This window comes from Ochotona curzoniae, unplaced genomic scaffold (genome assembly GCF_017591425.1).
Source record: "Ochotona curzoniae isolate NIBS_2020 unplaced genomic scaffold, NIBS_Ocur_1.0 scaffold_1852, whole genome shotgun sequence".
Taxonomy (NCBI): domain Eukaryota; kingdom Metazoa; phylum Chordata; class Mammalia; order Lagomorpha; family Ochotonidae; genus Ochotona; species Ochotona curzoniae.
The window spans coordinates 34,737,777-34,759,182 of NW_024467087.1; the positions used below are offsets into that span (position 1 = coordinate 34,737,777).

The 21,406-nt window shown below is 47.1% G+C and overlaps 1 non-coding gene across 1 annotated transcript; it reads left to right on the top strand.

Moving 5' to 3' along the window:
- The first annotated feature begins 9,294 nt into the window (after window positions 1-9,294).
- LOC121169575 lies at window positions 9,295-9,401 on the top strand. Its single transcript, XR_005885875.1, has one exon. It is a non-coding gene; the product is annotated as a U6 spliceosomal RNA (small nuclear RNA).
- The last annotated feature ends 12,005 nt before the right edge of the window (window positions 9,402-21,406 follow it).

Sequence of the window (21,406 nt, forward strand, 5' to 3'; positions counted from 1 at the left end):
CAAGAAAAGCCAAAGGGCTCCTCTCAGCGGCTCAACAAACTAATCCTCCACCCTGCTGCGCCCGGCACCTCGACCTGCACCCCGTTTCAGTACTGGCTGTTCCCGTGCCAGCTCCCTGCTTAAGCCCTGGGAACGCAGCAGGGCATGGTTCAGGTCCTCGGGCCCCTGAACCCACGTGGAAGACCCGAAAATCTCCTGGATACTGACTCGGACCACACCAGGCACAGCCCTGGCCGTTGCAGTCATCTGGGATGGAACACCTCCGAATTCATTTAAATAAATTAAAATGCATAACTAAAAGAAATATAAATAAATAAATAAATAAAAATGAAAAGACACGATTCTCTTTAGAATACACTTAGAGCCAGAGAGTTAGTCAATAGTCATCCTGCAGGTACTTGAACGCAGCCATCATGCGACTCATATTCGGGACCCTTGACCTGCCGGAGGGGTACCACATCAGTGCGAGGCGACGCTCCAGGGCCAGGCCTGTCTGCGAAGGGGCACTACACGGGCACAGGGCACCTGCCACCACCATTCTCTGCTGAGGAGCCAGCCTGGCCTTCCAGTCACGAAGCTCCACTGTGCCCTGCTCCTCCATTACAGGAAAGGGTGAAAAAAAAAATGTTGGCTCGTGTTCCCTGGGCAACTGGGCTCAAGTTCTCGCTGCCCTGTCAAACCCCGAGCAGGCTCCTGGGCTGGATCTTGGACCCGGCCCAGCGAGGGACGCTGATGGGTTTCTGAAATGGATCCAGGGAAGTCTTTGCTGCCGTTTCTTGGCCATTGCCCCCGTCCAGCCACCAATCGCCCAGTTCCTAAGCTAACCACATCACTGATCTCAGCACTAGGGGAGAGCTGGAGGGCGGGCTGGACTGGGGCCAGGACAAGCTAACGCATCCCTGCAGTGCTGGCGCCCCATAATGCTACTGGTTCTAGAGCCAGCTGCTCCACTTCCCAGCCAGCTCTCTGCTTATGGCCTGGGAAAGCAGTGGAGGACGGCCCAAAGCCTCGGGACCCTGCATCCACGTGGCACGCCCACAGGAAGCCCCTGGCTCCTGGCTTCACATCAGCTCAGCTACGGCTGTGGTGGCGACTTGGGGAGTGAACCAGCAGAAGCAAGAGTTCTCTCTCTCGCAATCTCTCACTCTCTCTCCAGTTCTGATGTTTAGAGTCTGAAAACATATTTTTTCCAGGGCAGCGGGTAGAGCTGGCTTTGTAGCACAGCTGCTTCAGCTGCCTATGATGCCAGGCAGCCCTTACCCAGGTCCATAGCCTGCTGCTCCCCTTGCCATCTGGCTCCCAGCTGCTACGCCAGGAAACGAGGTCTTGAGGAATGGAGGTCGTGGGCCCCGGCGGTGCACGTGGCCATCCTGACAGAGTTCCTCCTGCCTTCAGCCCAGGCTGCTGGGAGCATTTGGAGAGCGAACCAGCGCATGCAAGAACTCTCTGTCCTTTGTGCCTCTCCTCCCTCTACCCCTCTGCCACACACACACACACACACACACACGCGTGCGTGCAAATTAATTAATCCTTAACACTGGAAGACTTCCCGCGTGAGGGGTTAGGGAACTGAGTGATGCCACAAGAATAGAAGATCTTAAGAAGAATAAACAGAAGGGCCAGGCACTGTAGCCTAGTCCCTAAGGTCCTTGCCTTGCATGCGCCAGGATAGCATGGGGGTGCCAGGTCTACTCCTGGCGATCCCACTTCCCATCCAGCTCCCTGTTTGTGGCCTGCCAAAGCACTGGAGGATGGCCCCTGGCCTTGGGAACCTGCACTCGCGTGGGAGACACGCAGAAACCTCCTGGCTCCTGGCTTCTGGTCCTGGCTTCGAATCAGCTCAGCTCTGGCCGTTGTGCCCATTTGGGGAGTCAATCATCAGACAGAGAATCTTTCCCTGTGTCTCTCCTCTCTGTATATCTCACTTTGCAATAAAATGACATAAAGTCTTTAAACAAAAGAGATAACAATGCATTTTTTTTTTAATTTACAGATTTCATTACATTGCCTTCCAGGGAGAGCTGGTTGAGGCTCCTGGCTTCAGATCAGCTCAACTCCAGCCACTGCAGCCATCTGGAGAGTGAACCAGCAGATGGAAGATCTCTCTAACTCTCCTACTCTTTCTATAAAATCTGCCTTTCAAACAAAAATAAGTAAGTTGTAAAACGCAAATAAAAGGCTTGCTCAAAAGAAAATACATTTTATTCGAATGGGAGATTGCGAGATTGAAAGAGAGACAGAGAGAGGGACAGAGAAGAGGCAGAGAAAGAGACAGAGAGAGAGACAGAGACAGAGAGAGAGAGAGAGAGAGAGAGAGAGAGAGAGAGGTGGATCTTCCATCCACTGAGTGTTTCACTCCCCACATGGCCAAAATGCATGCGGCTGCAGCTGGCTGAAGCCAGGAGCACAAAGGCAGATTTAGAGAGAGCAAGATCTCCATCCTCTGGTTTACTCCTCACAGGGCTGCAATGGCCAGAGCTGAGCTGACCCAAAGCCAAGAGCCAGGAGCTCCTTCCGGCTCTCCCACATGGGTGCGGGGTCCCAGGGCTTTGGGCCATCCCCCACTGCTTCCCTAGGACACAGGCAAGGAGCAGGGTGGGAAGTGGAGCAGCCAGGACACGAACCAGTGCCATCTGGGATTCCCGCGTGGGCAAGGCCAGGATGCAGCCCCTGAGCCCTGGCGTGCACTCGCACAGATCTTGGAGGGAGGCGCACAAGGGCGCGGGCAGGAAGGCACACAAGGGCGCGGGCGGGAAGGCGGGGAGCCGCCCCAGAGCTCCGCCCAGTGCACGCAGCACGCTGGGGCTTCCCTAGGTCCCCCACAGCCTGCTCCTCAGCCTGGGCTCCCAGGGCCGCTGCAAGGCAAACACCTCGGAATCCCATCCGCGCTCAACTCCTGCTGCAAGCAAACAGCCAAGAGCACCAAGGCCCCACCGCGCCTGTGCCCAACCAGTCCCTGCCCACACACACGCCCACCCCCACCCCCACCCCGTGCAAGCCGCTTTGCCGCTTCCCACACCCACTCGGTCCCACTCGTGGCAGCTCGGCACAGGGCAAAGTGGCCAGCACACACACGCGCTGGCTCAGAGGCTAGAACCCTGTGCCTCCCGGGGACTGCCCAAGGGCTCCAGGGACACAAGCCGCTGCTCCATGCACGCAGGGAAGCTGGCCTGCAAACACAGGCATGGCACAGAGCCCTGCGCCTACCGTGCACGGCACACAGGGAGGGAGCTTGAGCTTGGGCCCTCCCACAGACCGCACGCCAAGCCCCCTGCCACGGCTGGGGAGGCCAGTCCGCAAGATTATTTATTTTAAATATGCGGCAAAATTATTGTAGAATTTGTAAAAAAAGAAGTGGATTTGGGAAATAACTTTTCGAAAGAATTAACATGTTTGATAGCAATGTATTCAGTTTCAAAATGTAAGACATAATTATAGTAACCATTAGTGTTTGTTTTTAATGAGGAAAATAGGAAAAGACACACTCCAGATTGGGAGAAGGTATTTACTTAACCATGCAACTTTCAAGGAATCCAAATAACTCTAAAAAGCCCTGAAATGACTGAGCATACAAACAAAAATGTACTGAAGTGGATATACACAAAATGACATTCCAAGCACGCAGCCATTATGAAAATACTTATATCCATGGCAAGTTATTTCTACACACCAATCATAATGGCTTAAAAATAAAAAAAGAAGAAAAAAGAGTTATAGAATCAAATGTCAGCAAAAATGAAAAGAAATTCTCTCATTCGTAATGACATGCATGTAAAATGGTACAGCCAACCTGGAAAACTGTGTGGTGTTTTATTTAACAAGTAGCAATAAGTAATCCAAATACAATACGAATCATCTACTGTGTACTCAGGAGCCTGTTCCAAACACAAAACTGATGTGCACACAAAAGCCTGCATGTGAATATTCATACAACTTTATGAATAATAAACCCCAAACTACCAAAAACTCAAGCAATCATAACAGGTGAGTAGTTAAGTAATACTAATCAGAAATAAAAATGAATGAATTTCTGGTACCAGCAACAACTTTAAAAGGGTCTGAAGGGAATTGTGCTGAGTTGGGGGTGAAGACGGGCAGGTAGTAGCCATCCTCAAATGCTATCTGTCTTCTGATTGAATGAATACTCTATTAATAATATTTTTCCAAAGGGGATATCTATTCAGCAGTGTTTCATCAAAAACCATCACACTCATCCTAATTGGTCTTTGTGTTGGATAATTTGGCACCTTTAGGTTAAGGAATGAAAAATTCTTACATTTTGAAATGTGGAGATCAGTGTTGTGGCTCAGTAGTTTAAACTGCAGCCTGCAAAGCTGGCATCCCATATAATCTGCCCTTCTTTCCCATCTGTTTAATTTCCCATCTAGCTCCCAGCTAATGTACCTGGGGTGAAAATGAAAAAAATGGGCCAATTGAGTTGTATTCTGCTGCCAATTAATTTGTATTCAGTCACCCCTGACAAACAACAAGATGAGGTTATAGATTCCTACATTCTGCCTGGCCCAAACTTGACCTTGGGGACCATTTGGAAAATGAAGCAGCCTGTGGAATCTCTCCCTTTCCCTCACTCATTTTCTCTTCCTCTCTTCATATAAGTTATGTCCATTACAAATTTTAAAAATTGATCTTAGAAACTAAAAATAGAGAAGCGTAATGGTATCAAAAAAACAAAAACTTTTTCGCTTATTAGGAAAGCTGTCAAACACACTGCAAACGATAAAAAGAGCTCTCCTATGTGCTAGTTCACTCTGCAAATGCTAGCCAGATCCACTCCAGTCCCTATTTTGGCCAAGCTTATCTTTAAACTATATATTAAGTAAAAGAAATTGAGACATTTATTTAAAAGATTGATGAAGGGCTTAACTTTTTGGCGCAGGGTAGATTCAGGAGCCAGCGTCAAGCTTCCCATGTAGCAACCTGTTCATGGGCCTGGATGGTGCTGTGAGATGCCCAAGCATGTAGGGCACTGCCCCCTGCAGCGGAGATCAGCACACAGCTCTAGGCATCCACCTTCAGGCAGGCTCTGGCTTAACTTCAACAAGCATCCAGACAGTGTTCCTTGGTATGGAGGAAGATGGCATACTATCTCTGTCTTTCCCCAGTATCACAGTTACTACACCATTCAACAAAGCAAAATAAATTTTCAAAGGAAAAAATTAAAAAACAGAGCAATGCAGGAGACAGGAGGACACAGAGGGAAGAGAGACAAACAGAAATGTCTCACTTGCCATTTCCCCCTTCCAGGTTATAGAAACTGCTAGTGCTGGGCCAGGGCCAGGCTCAGACCAGGCTCCAGAAGCTGGATCCTGGTCATCTAGGTGTGCGACACAGTCCCTGGCAGTTGAAATAACACCTGCTGCCTCCTGAATGCACACTGGTAGGTGCTGGAATTAAGGAAGGAACCTGGACCGGAACCCAGACTATATTATGTGGAATGTATACATTCCAAGAAATTGTGCATCTGTGGCAACAACTGCGCATGCCACCAGTTTGCCTTTTATGAACAAAACTATTCTTTTAATTATTTTTAAAAGGTGACAGATTTAAGAGTTATTTTTATTTGAAAGGTGGATTTCCACAGGAAAAAGAAAGACAGAGATAACTTCCATCCATTGGTTCACTGTCAAAATAGCCACGAAGGCCGGAGTTAAGGTGATCTGAAGCTAGGAGTCAGGAGCCTCTTCCAGATCTGTCACGTGGGTGCATGGACCCAAGGACTTGAGCTATCCTCCACTGCCTTTCCTGGCCACTAGCAGGGAGCTGGATCAGAAGAGGAGCAACCAGGACACAAACCAGCACTCATATGGGATGCCAGCACCGCCATAGCATGCAAGCCATGGCACCAGCCCAACTTTGTCCTTTTAAACCCAGACAGAGAGCACTAAAGAGGAAATAGAAGGAGACTTCCCATCAGTTAGTTTCAACCCCCAAATACCTGCAATATGCACGGCTGTTTCTCTCAGGCTAAAGCCAAATGTTATAACAATATTAATGTATTGATCAATTAATTATGTTGAAGAGGCAAGAGAATGCAAGCATTGATTTGAAGAAAGTTAAACCAAGGCTTGGAACTCTAGCAGTGAATATCAATACAGTATTCTGATCCAATTACCTGCTAACATGCAGCAGAATGGCCCTGACAGCCTTTGAAGATGGAAGATTGTGTGTGTGTGTGTGTGTGTGTGTGTGTGTGTTAGTCTTTCTTTCAAATACATAAAATGTCATGAAAATCAACAAGCAAAAATCAGAGACAGAGCGAGAAAGCGACAAAAATCACGAGTGTACTCATTCCCATCCAAAATTCTCGAAAAAGCTAGTACTGAGTCAGGCTGAAGTCAGGTACCAGAAGATCAAACCAGGTCTCCCATGTGGGTCTCAGGTACAAGACTGCTTTTGCCATCACATGCTACATTCAACACTGTATGTAAGAAGGAAGCTCTGATGTGGGAGGTGGCCATCATATCCAATTGTACCAAATGCACATCCTACAGCTTTAGCTTAGTAAAGCTGAACTTAGAAGGCTGGCTTTATGGCATAGTAGATGAAGCCACTGTCTGCTAAGCCGGATGAGCACGGGTTCCAGTTGAGGCTGTTCAACTTTCTATCCAGCGCCCTGGTAATACATCAGGGAAAACAACAGGTGATGGGCTGAGTACCTGAGGCCCCTCCACCCATGTGGCAGACCTGGATGAAGTTCTAGGCTCCTTGATTCAGCCTGGCCCAGTTCTAGTCATTGGAGAGTGAACCAGTCCATGGAAGTTCTCTCTCGCTCTCATTGAAACTGCTAATGCAATGCTAGGACCTGGCTGAATCATTTTACATTTCAAGTAAATAAATAAATATTGTACTCTAATAAAAATAAACATGTGCTGATATATTTTTTAAAAAACATAATTAAATTTATTTTCAAAGCTTATGGCAAATAAAATTAAGATCTGAGAGATTCTATCAACCCGTGCAATCTCCAAATGCCAGCAGTATCTGTTTGTCCCTATGATGTTCAATGTTGTTACTGGCACATTAAGTAATGAGAAATAATTCCTTTAAAAGGCTGAGAGGGGACAAGCCTTGTGGCCCACTTGCACTCCACTTCCCATCCAGCTGTCAGCTTCTGGCCTCGGCGAGCAGTGAAAGTCGGCCCAAAGCCTTGGGACTTGGCATCGGCACCTGCATGGGAGACCCAGAGAAGGCTTCTGGCTCCTGGTTTTGCATCAGCTCAGCAACTGCTATGGCAGCCACTTGGGCAGTGAACCAGAGGAGAGAAGATCTTTGTCTCTCTCTCTTCAAATCAGTCTTCCCAATAAAAATAAAACAAGTCTTTAAAAATTTTCAAAATGAAAATAAAGAAAAAATAACTGAAAAGAAAAAAGTTTAAAAGAAAGAGAGAAAGAGGGTCCGGTGTGATGGCTCAGTAGCTAAATTCTCGCCTGGCATCTGCCGGGATCCCATATGGGCACTGTTTCTTGTCCTGGCTGCTCCAATTCACATCCACCTAGCTCCCTGCTTGTGGCCTGGGAAAGCAGTTAAGAACGGCCCAAAGTTTGGGACCCTGCACCTGTCAGCTCCTGCCATTGCGGCTACTTGGGGAGTGAACCAGAGGATGCAGTAAATCTGCATTTCCAATAAAAACTAATCTTTTTAAAAGGTTTTAAAAAGGATGAAAAAAAAGGAAAAGAAAGCAACCAAATAAGAAAAAATAAAGAAAAGAAATTTAAAAAGAAATTTTTATTTTTTATTTTATTTCTGCTATGATGGCTGCTTGGGGAGTGAACCAGAGGACTAAAGTTCTTTCTGTCTCTCCTCCTATTTGTATATTTGCCTTTCTAGTAAAAATAATTTTTTAAAAAAATGATTTCAGAACAAAAAAGATAAAAAAGGAAATAAAATGAAAAAAGGAAAGAAACAGAAAGAAAAAGGAAAGAAAAAACTGAAAAGGGAAAGAAAAGAAATTTAAAAAGAAAAAAGGTGACTGTGGCTGGCAGGGCTTTACAAAAAAAAAAAAAAAAAAGAGCAAAAAAAGAAAAAGAAAAACAGAACTCAGGCTCCTATACAAACCAGTCCCAAACAGCTTCTTCCCTGGGTGCCATCACAATGTAAAAGCCCCAGGGCATTGCCCTTTTTCTTTTGTTCTCACCCCTAAACTTGATTTGTCTGTTTATTCATGAAAAGGGAAGGAAAACCCAGACAGAGAATGGGTCATGCAATGCCATTGTGATTCACACGTCCTCAGCAGCAGCCCCTTAAGAAATTCCCAGAGGGCCCGGAGGCGTGGCCTAGCGGCTGAAGTCCTGGCCTTGAACCCGCCTGGATCCCATATGGGTGCCAATTCTAGTCCCGGAATCTCCACTTCCCATCCAGCTCCCTGCTTGTGACCTGGGAAGGCAGTGGAAGACAGCCCAAAGCCTTGGGACCCTGCACCTGTGTGGGAGACCTGGAGGGGAAGTTTCTGGCCCCTGGCTTCAGTTCGGCGCTGCACCAGACACTGCAGTCACTTGGGGAGTGAATCATAGGATGGAAGATCTTCCTCTCTGTCTCTCCTCCTCTCTGTCTCTCCTCCTTTCTGTAAAACTTTGCAATAAAAATAAATAAATCTTTAAAAAATTTTTGAAGAAAAAAAAGGGAAAAGAAAAGAATGGAAATGAAAGGCAAGGCAAGGAAAGGAAGAAAATTTTGAAAAGGAAAAAAGAAAAGAAGAAAAAAATGATGTGGCTAGCACTGTAGTGAAACTTCATGGCTGTAATTGGAGCACAGGTTTGAGTCTGGGTTTTCCACTTCTGATCCAACTTCTTTGCTTTTGTATTCATGAATGCATTAAAAAAAAATGGCTTCTGTCAGGACCATAGGAGCTGTCCCTCCTGACCAGTAGGAAGGTGTTCAGAACCAATTCCGCTATTGGTGTATATAGTTCCCTCTAATATTTCCTGAGTATGGAGACAAACATGGGGGTGGCAAGCTGGAAAACCCAGCGGTATGGAATCTCAAATACCTGGTTTAGAGACACCCAGCTGAAGGCAGGTGCAAAGAAAGAAGTCTGATCTAGTTCAAGTGGAGGAATCACAATTTGTAAAGTCACAATTTCTTTTTAGAAAAAAAAAAAAAAGTGGCCGCGAAGTGTTCTTTTCCCTCCAAATGCTTTCCTCCTCCTCCATTTTGCTCCTTTTAATTAAGACATCAGTAATGCGAGGAAAAGTGTACGGAATTTGAAGCCCAAGTTGCTCTTGCAATCTGCCTGCCATCTGTGGGCCTGGGTCTTCAGTGTAAAAACCAGGAGTGGTGCTTTGTTTGGCAGTACATATAGTAAAATTGGAATGATACAGGGTAATATTAGCATGGCCTTGTGCAAGGATGATACGCAAATTCCTGAATCGTTCCATACTTTTTTTTAAAAGGAGTGATGATAATAATGGTGGTTAAGCAGATAAAATTATGAGTATTTACGTACACGGTCAAATCTGTACTGTTACAAGCTATTCTAGGAATATTAAGGATAGTAACACATTGCAGAGTAGCTGAAAACCATTTGGGGCTCTGGTCCTCTTAAATTTTTTTTTAAAGATTTATTTATTTTTATTGCAAAGTCAGATATAAAGAGAGGAGGAGAGACAGAGGAAGAGCTTCCATCCGTTGATTCACTCCACAAGTAGCACCAGAGGCTGAAGCTGTGCCGACCGAAGTCAGGATCCAGGGGCTTCTTCCAGGTCTCCCACGTGGGAGTGCGGGGTCCCAGGACTTTGGGCCGTTCTTGACTGCTTTCCCAGGCCACAGAGAGCTGTACAGGAAGTGGGGCCGCCAGGACTAAAACCGGCACCCACATGGGATCCGGAAGCCTGCAGGGCAAGGACCTTAGCCCCTAAGCTGTCGCTCCAGGTCCTTAATTTTGACAAATCAGTACGAAGTGAGTACTGAAAAGGAGGGGGATGGGTAGAGGGCAAAACCATTGTGAGGAAGGTGGGAACACTTAGATTTTAAAGAATAAATGGTAGGGCCCGGTGCGGTGGCGCAAGTGGTTAAGGTCCTCACCTTGCACGCTCGGGATCCCATGTGGGCGCCGGTTTTATCCCGGCAGCCCCGCTTCCCTTCCAGCTCCCTGCCTGTGGCCCGGGAAAGCAGTCGAGGAAGGCCCAATGCTTTGGGGCCCTGCACCCACGTGGGAGACCCGGAAGAGGCTCCTGGCTTCGGACCGCCATAGCATCGGCCGTTGTGCTCACTTGGGGAGTGAATCCATTGGATGGAAGATCTTCCTCTCTGTATATCTGCCTTTCCAATAAAAACATAATAAAAATAAATCTTTAAAAAAAAAAAAAGAATAAATGGGAACAGAGGCACTTGAAGCACCCGCGGAGCCAGCCTTTACAAAACAGGTTGCAATATTAAGCACAGCCGAAACGGTTTCGTAGAGGAAGTGTTCTAGGACGCACAATGCACTAGGCACATATCTCAGGGATGTATTCGGGGCTGGCGCGCGGCCTTGCAACTTTTGTCAAAGTCTGCCGGTTATGCCGTCGGCCTGTCGGTTATGCCGCACTATGCGACTGAGTACACGGAGCGCTTTGCAAACCTGTAGACCCGCGACACCCTTTGGGCGCCAATTTTAAAAGTACACACACAGGGCCCGGCGCGGTGGCACAAGTGGTTAAGATCCTCACCTAGCACGCCCGGGATCCCATATGGGCGCCGGTTCTAATCCCGGCAGCCCCGCTTCCCTTCCAGCTCCCTGCCTGTGGCCCGGGAAAGCAGTCGAGGACGGCCCAAAGCTTTGGCACCCTGCACCCATGTGGGAGACCCAGAAGAGTCTCCTGGCTTCGGACCGGCATAGCATCGGCCGTTGTGCTCACTTGGGGAGTGAATCCATTGGATGGAAGATCTTCCTCTCTGTATATCCGCCTTTCCAATAAAAACATAATAAAAATAAATCTTTTTTTTAAAAAAAAGTATACACACAGCCTTCTGCTACCCAATCACTGCAGCTTATCACTCTGCCCCCACGCGGACTTCGTGCGCACGAGTGGTATGGAGCCGGACAGTCCTATAAAATCGTCACCAAGTCCTGTACAATCTTCTGAGCAATGCACAATACCCAATGCAGAACAAAAAAACTTCGTTCTACAAGCTCGGGTTGCGGATAAGTTAATGCTTTTTTAGTCCCGTCTGTTGGGTTGTTGCCTGCTTCGTTCCGACTACTACGGAACACCTGCAGCAGGGCGGAGAAACGTTCCCCCTGCTTTTCCTGATCGCAACCCCCACCCACGCACCGATGTGGTCTTTGCCAGCCGCGCGTTCTGCACACTCCGTCTCTCCCCTCCCCCTCAACCGCCTTTTTCAATCCAGCAACACAAGCCCCTTGCTCCTATTTGGCAATCTGGGCGAACCGGGAATTTTTTTTAATATTTTTTTTATTATTTTTAAATTATTAATTACATTGCATTATGTGACACAGTTTTATAGGTACTGGGATTCCCCCGACCTCTCCCCAAGCCCCCCCCCCCTCCCCATGGTGGATTCCTCCACCTTGTGGAGCCGGGAATTTTAAATCGCAAGTTCGGGCCACTGTTGGCCATACCACGAAAGCATGTACACGCCCTATTTTACTCCAAGGGGGTGGTACGGACAAATGGATACAGTAATGCTGTCAGACACCCGTATGTACCCTTGAAACCTGAGGAACGCAGTGTACCGGCCCTATATAAGGAGGGCAAGTTCCAGATAGCGCCAGTCCAGGTCCGAGCGCAGCAAGGGATCGGATCGCTGACTCCAGCCGGAGTCCGCCTAAGCTCCCGGCTTCCTCGACAGCATGGACGGCAGGGAACCTAGTCTGGAAAGCTTCCACTTGGATCTTGGGTTCAGTGAATTGGTAACTATCAAGACTGAAGACCTAAGTGGTAAGTACCTGGAGGGGAAAGCAAGGTTTGGAAAAACTCCCCAAATGGAACTTTTCCCTGGGAGAGGCGAGCGCACGGGACTCCACGGGGACGCTGCCGCTCTTTACCCTAGCGACCCCCTATGTCCTCCAGCCCACACACCGAGGGTTCCAACGCCTCGGTCTCTCCAAGGCTGACTCTCCTTTGCTTTCCTCCTTTGCCCAGATGAGCTGCCCATTACCGTGACCATGGGTACTCCGGAGGCAGGTGACGGCCAGGAGAATGCAGGGTCCACACTTGCGCTCGAAGCTGCAGCGGTCGACGGCCTTGGCTGCGAAGGACAACGCTCCTTGGACGGCCAGGGTCTGGAGCCGCTTGGCGTCGGCGAGCAGCCAGGAGGACCCGCTGGCTTGGGGTTCCGGGTGGACGCCAACGCCGCCGGACCAGCCCTGGCGGTGCAGCCGCTGGTTCAAAGAAAGCGCCGCAGCCGCAACATTTACACCGAAGTGCAGGTGCAGGAGCTGGAACGCTTTTTCCTGCGGGTTCAGTACCCCGACGTGATTGCGCGGTAAGTGGCGGGTTTTGTACGGGAGCCCTTTAGTTCTTTCCGGGGACCCCTCCCCTAATCCTTTCCCTCTCCTCCCCTAAGCCGTCCCCTTTCACCCCTTTCCGTTAAGCCATGCCCTTCTCTTCCAGCCAACTCTCTTAGCCCTTCCCCTATCCCTCCTCTGGCTGTCCCCCAGTTTTCACCCCTAAATCTGTCCCCACTTTTCCCCGTCGAAGCACTCCCTTCTCCTTTCCCCTAACCTTTCTTGCTTTTCCCTGCTAACCTATTCCTTTCCCTTGTCTCCTCCAACCTTTCCCCATTTACCGCCACCGTTTCCTTGCTCCACCAAAAGTTGGGGTTCAAAGGCATTACTTCTTGCTACCTGGCTTCTTGCTCCCTGAGGGTTGGTGTGGCTCCCTAAGCAATGTGCTGGACTTTGAGACACGGTGGTGGGGAGGGAGAATAGAGGGGTGAAGCAAATGCAGCAGAGTCAGATATTGGTATTAAAGTTTTTATTTTTCAAAAAATACGCATTATTTGAAAAGCAGGGTGGGGGTAGCGTATAGTTTTCCACCGGCTGGTTCCCTCCCCCAAAGGTTGGAATTGGCCGTTCCACGCCCCACGAGGCGGGAGGGAAGCACGAGCTCCATCCGGGTCTGCCATGTGGGTGGAGCAACCCAAACCATCCGCCATCTTGTGCCCCCGGCTTTCCGAAGCACGTGTGCAGGAAGGGGGATGGGAATCTGAGCAGCCTGAATTCAAACTGACTTAGCTGGGGAGGCAGCCACTGAGTCAAGCAGCACAACGCTGCATCCATATCTAACAGTTTAATCATTGTTCATCATGAAGTTTGTGCATTGCTTTTGGTTATATTTTTTGTTTTTTAAAAATTGTGCACAAGAGCTTACCGTGTCTCACCTTACCCTGTTCTCAGCAATGCCGCGTGGAACGGACTTTTCTAACCGGGAAACAGACCTTTTGGGACGTTTCCCGTGGGAGCCCTTGTGGCCCTATCCATGTAGCATATTAAAGGCTGAGCTGTTCTAGCTCGGCTGAAATGCCAAACCCAGACAGATGGATGCGGGTTTGCAGAATCCCCTTTCTAGCTTTAGCCCTAGACTCGCCAGTGTGGTTTGGAGTTCACGGTACTCAAATTCAAAACTGCGCTTCCACATGGCTTCACCATTTAATTCCATTTTCACAAAGAGATCGCCCAAGAAAAGGTTTCTGAGGTTGTTTTTTGCTATGCCACAGGAAGAAAAATTTGATTGAGTCATAGGCAGCTAGTTTATAACCTGGCACTTGTGCATATGGTCCCCTTTTGTTTCCCATGCAACAAATGTGTTATCGAAAAAAGCCCCGATATATATGCTGCACTTTTCACTGTACCGGCTACTCCAACACTGAACATTTGCAATTTTTCCTCCCTTAGTGCCCAGCTTGCAGAACGCCTGAATTTGCCTGAAGCCAAGGTGCAGGTTAGTAAATCTCAAAAAGATTTGGATTTTGTCCTGCACATTCTCAGGTTGCTGTGTTTTTGCTGTCTTTTCCAGAGTTTGGCTAGTAAGTTTTGAACATTGGGGACCTTTTGGGGTGGAAAATGTGATAAGTAAATCCAGCTCGTAGAAATTGCCTATGACCAAAAGAAACAGGATGTTCTAAAGGGGAAAAGTAGAATTTTCTCTCCTTTTATTGCCCCCTCTCTCATGCCCTCCGTCTACACGTGCACACACACACACACACACACACACACACCCATACACACAGTTTTCCAAAAATTGAATTAAAAGATAAATTTGTTTTGAGGCAATAACATTTGGAAATCCATGTATATACAGAGTCTTCAAAATATCCATGGAAATGCATATTATGGTTCAGTATTTCTTTATCCTGCTACCAGGCTTGGGTGCTCACAATAAAATTTAGCAAACCTGCATCTGAGATCTAAACAAAAACATGAAGTGATATTTAAAAAGTTGGAAGGGAGAGATAAAGCGATGTGCTCAGCTGTGGACTAGGCTTAACTTAGTTTGTTGTTTACTCTCCCAAGATATTTCAGCAATAAGGAAATAATCAGCTGCAGTTTAAACATCTCAGTGGAATATTGAGTTGCATGCTGTGTGTGTTTTTTTTAAAGTAATCATTTAAATATCATTCAGTATACTAAATAATCTTTGTTTCTCATCCCCTTCTCTGAAGGTCTGGTTCCAGAATAGAAGAGCCAAGTGGCGACGCCATCAGAGGGCACAAATGCTGAGAAATATGGCTCCTTTTGCTCTGGCACCCCATATGGGTCTATACTTCAATGGGCCTTACAATGCTGTCCCTGTCATGGAGCATCCATGGAGATTTTTTCCAATGATTCCACGCCCCATTGGGCCAGCACCTGTACCACCACCATACCCTCCGCCACCTATGCCTGTGGCTATGCCTGTGCCTCTGCCTCTGCCTGTGCCTCTGCCTCTGCCTGTGCCTCTGCCTCTGCCTCTGCCTCTGCCTGTTCCTATGCCTATGCCTATTCCTCATGGGGTCCCACCCATGATGCCTATGCTACCCAGGCCACCTGTAATGCATGTACCACCCTATGGCCTGCCTCCTATGCCCTGGGCCCCTTATTTCAATGGTCATTTGCCAGGTCACACTTTCTAGAGTGTAATATTCATGAGAGTTTTTCCTAAGTTTTTCTGTTAGATACCAGTTTTGTATAATCAAGTTATTCAGAGTGAGTCATCAAATTCCTAGCAGGTGAATTATGTAAGCAAACTAGATGCACTGTTGTTTTCTGTAGTTCCAGACTGTATTTTCAATAAAGATGACAATTAACACTATATTGGTTTCAAGTGTCAAGTGGGATTGATATGGTAGGGATGGGAATGGCTAAGGGGATATGATTTGAACAGAACTTCCTCCCATAAGGTAATGTTCCTGAGTAACCACAAGTAGGCCATATACCTCAAAATGTTTTCCAAGGACCCATGACAAGTTTGTACTGTCCTGCACATCCTTCTTCCCCACATCTCCCCTTCACCCATCCTGGTACCTTGCCTCTTACATTGGCATCACAAACGGAATGGGAGGGATCAAGTGACTAGTGAGAGAGTGGTATATTTTCAGGTAGGCTATGTTAAATCTGTGCTAAGGAGCAAGGACCAAAGCCTGTATTTCAAGAAAAAACTTGCTAAGAGGATACTCATAGAGCTTTAAGAGAAGGTAGCAGTCACACATACACCTATCCATGACCTGCAAATTCTGTTCCCTGCCCTCCTTTTTGTGAAGGAGGTAGAGGTATAGGAATCATTCTTATCCACATGCCCTGCTCAAAGGAGGTAAGGGGGTGGAGGGTAGAGGATCAGCAAGAGGCTATTCCGTTTGTCACCTCCACACCCAGCCTAGGAGAACAGACTACTGTAGCCTACGTGGTTAAGAAGCAGACATATTCAAGTGTATTTGTCACCTTTAATATCCTTGAGGAACTCACTGTTCCTGGTGGTCAAATATTCAAAGAGAACTTTATTGCTTAGTAGTCATATTAAGGTGTAGTATGATCCCCTTGAAACTAGAGATGGTCCCCAGAACACTGTTCATGCCAAACTTCTGGGATAGATAACATCAAGAAAAGACTGGCAGGTGGCAGGGAGGCTGAGGGAAAGAGGCCAGACCCATTGTTTTTGTTTTGTTTCGTTTTGTTTTTAAGGATTTATTTATTTTTATTGGAAAGGCAGATATAAAGAGGAGGAGAGACAGAGAGGAAAATCTTCTGCTTGATGATTCAGTCCCCAAATGGCCACAACGGCTGAAGCTGCACTGAACAGAAGCCAGGAGCCAGGAGCTTCTTCTGGGTCTCTCATGCGGGTGCAGATTTCCAAGGTTTTGGGCTGTCCTTGGCTGCTTTTCTAGACCACGAGCAAGGAGTTGGATGGGAAGCAGAGCTGCTGGGATTAGAATCAGCACCCACATGGAATCCAGGCACATTCAAGACGATGACTTTAGCTGCTAGGCTATGACACCGGGCTTGCAGACTAATTATTTTTAAACCATTTAACTTATTTTTTTCTTTTTTAAAAATTTGTTTTTGACAATCTTTACATAGTTAATTATGGCACAAAAGTTCAAGGGCTACAGGAAAGTGGGTAAGGCTATTATTTCCACATTGTAAAACATTTAACTTATCTTTAACAAAACCTTTGCTGATGAGTACTGATTAGGAATATATGGTACTGCTTTTTTGAGGCAGGGGTGAGTGGGTGGGTGGGGCATCCTCTATTCTTTCCCAGGCCAGGAGCAGGGAGCTAGATGGGAAGGAGTACAGCCATCACACAAATCAACACCCATATAGGTTCCCAGCAATTGCAAGGTGAGGAGTTAGCCTTGAGCTGTTGTTCTCTGCTTAAATCTGATCTGCCTTTCCAATAAAAATAAATCTAAAACAAAACAAAACAAAACAAAAAAACATGAAAGGCCGAGTTACAAAAAGAAACGAAAGCCCTTTTATCTACTGGTTCGCTCCTCAGTTGTCCACAACATCCAGCATTTGGAAGGTTGAAGCCAGGAGCATGGGCCTCGATCTGGGTCTGTCACGTGGGTGGCAGAGGTCCAAGCACTTGGGCCATATAATTCTGGCTTCTCTGGCACATTAGCAGGGAGCTGGATCAGAAGTGGAGCTACTGGACTTATACTGGGCACTCCATTATGGAGGCTGACATCACAAAACGCAAGTTAATACACACACCTAGATATAAATTTGAAATACTAATAGTACAATACTAATATATCTTTAAAAATAATAATATATTACCTTCCTCTCTGTCTCTCTTCTCTGTATATCTGCCTTTCCAATAAAAATAAAATAAATCTTTAAAAAATAATAATAATAATATATTTTACTTTTTGAAAGCTTTTCCAGCCAGGAGAGAGAGAAATAGATTTATTTCATCTGTGGGTTTACTCCCCAAATGGCTACTACAGCCTGAGCTCAGATGAGCTAAGCTGAGCTGATCTGAATGAAGGAAGGAACCTAGAGTTTCCTTTGGATCCCCCATGTAGGTGCAGGGTCTCAAACCCTTCAGCCATGCTCTCCTGCTTTTGCAAGCCACTAACATGGCACTGGATCAGAAGTAGAGCAGCTGTAATTCAAATCAGCATCAATATGGGATGCTGGCTCTCCAGGCAGAGGTTTGGCCTACTATGCCATAGTGCCGGTTGTGGTTCCACAAGAAGCAGTTTACCCTGCTGTAATTTAATTCCAAAGCCAAAACACAACAATGTACAGTGACATTGTGAGATGATTGCCATGGCTTCAGATAGTGCTCTGATTATACAAAAAGTTTCAGAGAACACGGGCTTTGGACGGGGGATGTCAAGCCTACTCCAGTCTTGAAGGCCAGTGTGTTTTAACGGGAAATAATACTTTTCTGTAATGTTGTCTCATATGTCTCCATCGTTCCCTCCTTTCAAATGTGAGGATGTCTAACATCAGAAAAATGGGTCCACTCTTGCGAGAAAGTCAGCACCATGTTACAGGCCCCAGCTGCTATGGGGAGGACCAGCAACATCCAGGAGTTTACCACGCATCTCCGTCACCATCCTGTTCTGGTGACTTTGAAAGCTGTTCTGACTTACCATGGTTGATCCCCCTCCTTCCTCCGTGCTTCATATCATCTTTGAAGTCTAAGATCTGCACAAATCACAGTTCCAGAACCCCTTTTCAGTTGCCATTCCGAGACTCAAACCCAAATGGTATTCAAAACACAAAACCCCCAGTTGGTTCTAACATGCAGTATGACACACACAGTCATAGCAGGTGTTTCGTCATTTCAAGGTTTCCAGATAAAATAACGTTGTGAATATCCTTTCTCATCAGTGTATAGGATCTTCAAAAGGCATTTTGGTATTTAAAAAATCGTATATACTTCTTTTTTTTTTTAAGTTTTATTTATTTTTATTGGAAAGTCAGAAATACAAAGAGGAGAAGAGACAGAGTGGAATATCTTCCTCCTGTTGATTCACTCCCCAGGCAGCTGCCACGGCTGGAGCTGCGCCAGTAGGAGGCCAGGAGCCCGGAGCTTCTTCTGGGTTAGAACCGGCGCCCATATGGGATCCCTGCGCTTGCAAGGTAAGAACTTTAGTCACTAGGCTACCTCGCCGGGCCCTCAGATCTACTTCTAAGTGCCAGATGGGTCAGGAAAGGGTGGTGGGAGGGGTGCAGAGGAAGTAGGTGAAGGAATAATACAGATGGGGAAAAAAAAATCCCTCGCTGTTCTTCCCGCTACATACTCTGAGGGCCGCTTCCTCCAAGGACAACTCAGGCTGCACTGAACTCACTCCAGGCTCCGCCAAGCCGGCCCCACTGTCACCGCTGCCCGCTGGCATTTCCTTCCAGTAGCCATCTTGGTTATCTACGGGACTTCATCCGCCACGACCAGATGTTCTTAGAAGGCCCGGGAGATCGCAGACGGGCAGTGTCTGGCGTTGGAGGGGAAGAGGGTCGGTAGGGCAGATGATTCACTCCTGGGTGGAAGTGCCTCTGCCGAAAGCCCTGAGGGGGAAGGGCCCGAGAGCACAGTAATCACTCGTGTGGATGTTGTCATGAACCATCACCTGTAGGAAACCAGCTTCACAAAGGAAGCCTACAAGAAGAAATATATCAAAGATTACATGAAATCCGGCCCGGCGGCGGCGTGGCATAGCGGCTGAACTCCTCGCCTTGAACGCGCCTGGAACCCATATGGACGCTGGTCCTAACCCCGGCAACCCCGTTGCCCATCCAGCTCCCTGCTTGTGGCCTGAGAAAGCAGTCGAGGACGGCCCAAAGCCTTGGGAACCTGCACCCGTGTGGGAGACCCGGAAGAGGCTCCTGGCTCCTGGTTTCAGACCAACCCTCCTGGTTGCACCGACCCTTGTGGTCGCTTGTGGAGTGAATCAGCAGACCGAAGATCTTCCTCTCTGTCTCTCCTCCTCTCTGTATATCTGACTTTCCAATAAAAATAAACTAAGTCTTTATTTTTTTTAACATTTATTTATTTATTTTTATTGCAAAGTCAGATATACAGAAAGAAGGAGAGACAAATATCTTCCGTCCGATGATTCACTCCCCAAGTGATCACAACGGCGGGTGCTGTGCTGATTCGAAACCAGGAGCCAGGAGCTTCCTCCAGGTCTCCCACAAGAGTGCAGAGTCCCAAGACCCCAGCCATCCTCCACTGCTTTCCCAGGCCACAAGCAGGGAGCTGGATGGGAACTGCCGCTGTCAGGATACGAACCAGTGCCCATATAGGATCCAGGTGCGTTCAAGGCGAGGACTTTAACTGCTAGGCCTCGGCGTCGGAACCATAAAATAAATCTTACAAAAAAAAAAAAAAAAGATTGCATGAGATCAACCAAAGGCAACCTTGAAGAATAGAAACCAGAAAATGTCAAACCTTTTCTGACAGGGCCCTCAGAACAAATGAAGCACATTCTTGCTAATTTCCAAAATTACCAGTTCTCTATTGGTGAGGACATGAACCCAGGTGGCATGGTTGCTCTGCTGGACTACTGTGAGGGTGGTGTAGCTGCATATATAATACTTTTAAGGATGATTTCGAAATGGAAAAAAATGTTAACAAAATCAGCAATTAATATGGGTCTATCACTTCTTATCATAACTGGCTGCTATTTATTATCTGTAATACCAGGACTTGCAAGAAATGGGACTGAAGTTATCTTGAGCTCTTTATTTGGACTGATGTTTACTTTGAGTAGAGGCATTCTTAGTTTTTTTTTTATATATATATAGCTTTATTTACTTTTCTTGGAAAGGCAGATCAGGTTTATGGAGAGAAGCAGAGACAGAGAGAGAGATCTTTCATCTGCTGGTTCACTCCCCAGGTGGCTGCAACAGTGGAGCTGAGCCAATCCAAAGCCAGGAGCCTCTTCCGGGTCTCCCACACAGGTGTAGGGTCCCAAGGCTTTGGGCCGTCCTCGACTGCTTTCCCAGGCCACAAGCAGGGACCTGGATAGGGAAGCGGGGCCAACAGGACAAGAACCAGCACTCATATGAGATCCTGGCACATGCAAAGCAGGGGTTTTAGCCACTAGGCTACCGTGTCAGGTTCAGAGGAGACATTGTTTTTAAGGAAAGAAGCATTGTCATGTGGGTTGTCAAAAAAATAAAGTGCACTCAAACAAATAAAAATTCCCTAACGACTAGGTTTTAGAATGGAGAGGGATGGAGCAGTATGGTGGCACAGTATATTAAACCTCACCTGTGGTGCCAACATTCCATGTCGGCACTAGTCCTGACTGCTCTGCTGATCCAATTCCCTGTTTACGCCTGGGAAGACAGTGAAGGAGAGCCCAAGTCCTGGGCCCCTGCACCCAGTTGGAAGATCTGGAGGAAGCACCTGGCTTCCAACTTTAGACAGTGTAGCTCTGGTCATTTGGGGAATGACCCAGGAAATGGAAAATCTCTCTTTGTGTCTCACTGTTCTGTAATTTTTACTTTCTTTAAAAATATATTAAAAATAGGGCCCGGCGCGGTGGCGCAAGTGGTTAAGGTCCTCGCCTTGCAAGCCCGGGATCCCATATGGGCGCCGGTTCTAATCCCGGCAGCCCCGCTTCCCTTCCAGCTCCCTGCCTGTGGCCTGGGAAAGCAGTCGAGGACGGCCCAAAGCCTTGGGACCCTGCACCCGTGTGGGAGACCCGGAAGAGGCTCCTGGCTTCGGATCGGCATAGTATCGGCCCGTTGCGCTCACTTGGGGAGTGAATCATCGGACGGAAGATCTTCCTCTCTGTCTCTCCTCTCTGTACATCCGCCTTTCCAATAAAAAAATAATAAAAATAAATCTTTAAAAAATATATATATTAAAAATAATAAATAAAATGAAGAAGTCTAAAGTAATCCCACAAAGGACATTTCCCATTAAGTTCATTTTAAATATACCAAAGGTGTAGATCAGAAATTATTTATTCTATTGTAAGTAAATTAATTCGTTAAAATTTC